The sequence below is a fragment of the Notothenia coriiceps genome, unplaced genomic scaffold (assembly GCF_000735185.1).
Source record: "Notothenia coriiceps isolate Sejong01 unplaced genomic scaffold, NC01 NC01_scaffold00035647, whole genome shotgun sequence".
NCBI classification, from domain to species: domain Eukaryota; kingdom Metazoa; phylum Chordata; class Actinopteri; order Perciformes; family Nototheniidae; genus Notothenia; species Notothenia coriiceps.
Window position 1 is genome coordinate 246 of NW_011368348.1, and position 2,277 is coordinate 2,522.

The 2,277-nt window shown below is 38.7% G+C and overlaps 1 long non-coding RNA gene across 1 annotated transcript; it reads right to left on the reverse strand.

The window, feature by feature from the left end:
* Positions 1 to 251: 251 nt before the first annotated feature.
* LOC104963145 (uncharacterized) lies at positions 252 to 893 on the reverse strand. The gene is made up of 3 exons (XR_800281.1): positions 871 to 893; positions 672 to 674; positions 252 to 415 (listed from the first exon to the last, which is right to left on the reverse strand). It is a non-coding gene; the product is annotated as an uncharacterized lncRNA (long non-coding RNA).
* Between the last annotated feature and the right edge of the window lie 1,384 nt (positions 894 to 2,277).

Sequence of the window (2,277 nt, forward strand, 5' to 3'; positions counted from 1 at the left end):
GATTCAGCTATTGTATTACAATAATTAGCAGTAATGGGTATGCGGCAATTTTTAAAACGTCCAATTTCTGGAACGTTTAAGGCATCTACTTCTGCACTAAGTAGGACACTGGTTAATAATATTGTAGCGTGTTCAAGTAACCAAGGGTTAGTTATCAAATAAGTATAAGATGTGCACAGTTATGATAAGTTTTACAGTTATGTAATGCACTGTTGTTGGGGGGAGAGACCGCCCCTTCCATATGAGTGTGTGTGTACGGCGGGCATGAGGCGTGCACGACCGGACGAGTTGTGTTCGTATGTGGAAAAGTCATACTCAGTGCGGTGAGCGCTGGCTTTAGTGCTACTGTATCCGTAGCAGCCCACCACGCAATAGTTGGGACTGTGTACTGACGTCAGTAAAAAAGGTTTTCCCCCTAAGTTTTTTTTTTTTTTTTTTTTTTTAGTTGAGTCAGTTTATTGAACATGTCAGAAACAAAAACATACAACAATACTATATATATATATACTCTCTTTTTTCCCTTTTTCTTTCTCACTCAAATTAATAATTATAACAAAGTACAAAAAAACATAATAATAACAACAACAAAAAAAACTATAATAATTCTCAAATAGTGTCTGTCATGTTCAACAGGGGCAAGAAGAAGCTTAAAAAAACTTTTCTGGTCCTACCCCCTCTAGCATATATTTTTCTTATAAATAAAATATTAGGTCATCGTCATCAGCGACATGTTTGTCTTGTTAATTTGTTTGCTTTTTGACAAAACAATCAGAAATAAATTACTTTTACAATTACAAGAAATAACAACAAATGGGATTTTACAGGTCCTGTTCATAACCATTACTGATTTTGCTCCTAAATAATACATACCAAGCGCAAATGTCAAACTCCGCCTATGCTCGTACAGCTTTCCTGATCATGTCGAGTCCTCAATTATAATCCTTTCAGGCTCCCTGATTTCCTCTGAATCCAATTTGATGCAAAACGCCGGTAAGTAACAGCATCAGTAGACTAAAGCTGGGAATAAACCCCCAGATTACTGGCACCTATAGCAAGGCTTAAAACGCCACTTCAACACACCACCCCCATTACTAATCATACAAAGATTTTTGTAATAGAAAACACATAATGTACTAGAGAGTATTCAAAAAGAGGTATAAAGAAACAATTCTCACACACAGGGATGAAATTGCTAAACCATTCTCTGTGAGAATAGACCGTTCTTGGAAATGAGAACGGTCATCCATCAATAAATGTTAAATTCACTGGCAGAAAAATGGTAAAGGTAAAATGGAAAAAAATGCCAATTACACATCTCCCTTTGCTGAGAGATGTTTTCACTCTTGCCTCATTCCAGTTGTAAAAATTAAACATGTCAAAAATAATCTTAATGATAATGGCGTTGTGGATGAGAAACATTAAACACTGCACACACAGAATGATTTGATTTCCCGGCTGCCCTCCCATTAAGCCTCCATCGAGGTACTAATTGAGGTTTAGTATGATGGGATCATTGTTGCTCCATTAAATAATTTAATCCAGTTTCTTTATTAATTCTCCTGCTCCGTACTTCACAGATCCCTCGCTCCAGACAAAAAAAGATCTCAAATCCATCCTTTAACGCAGCGCATTGCTCCCATTGTGTTTAAATGACCCACAGGCACTGCTTTATTTGATTATTTCTATCAATCGATTATAATTCTGAATAAAAAACGTGGTCTCTGCTGCTTCTCCTCTGTCTCTCCTCACTCCTCACTCCTCTCATCAGCCAGGCTTTTCATGCATTACAATGAGAGACCATGTTTCTGTTCCCACCACTCTCCCCTTTTTTCTGAAATGTATTCAGAGTTTTTTTTCTCTGCTTCTCATTCTCCAAATCCCCACACTGTATGGGTATTAAAATATGCTGGCTGGAGAGGGAGCGAGTGTATAAAAGAAAAAGAAAGTGCGAGAGACAGGAAGGATGTTACAGCGTGAAGAGAGAAAGGAAAGAGGCAGACAGTGTGTCCTTAAGAGAGAGGAGGCAGAGCTCGCTCACTAGCTTGTTAATCTCTCCGGACTTGACATTTGAAAACCTCCAAACCTCTCCTCCTCCTCCTCACCCCTTTACTCCCAGCGCAGTGATGTGTGTAAATCCAGCGCTACCACTGAATAGACTAAACTTCGCCTTGGCTCTAAATCCCTTCTGAAACCTGGTAGGACAACTATCTCTCAGTGGAGGAATTCACCTTGAACAAAAGACTCCGGCTTTACATGCACAGAGAGTATAAAACTGAA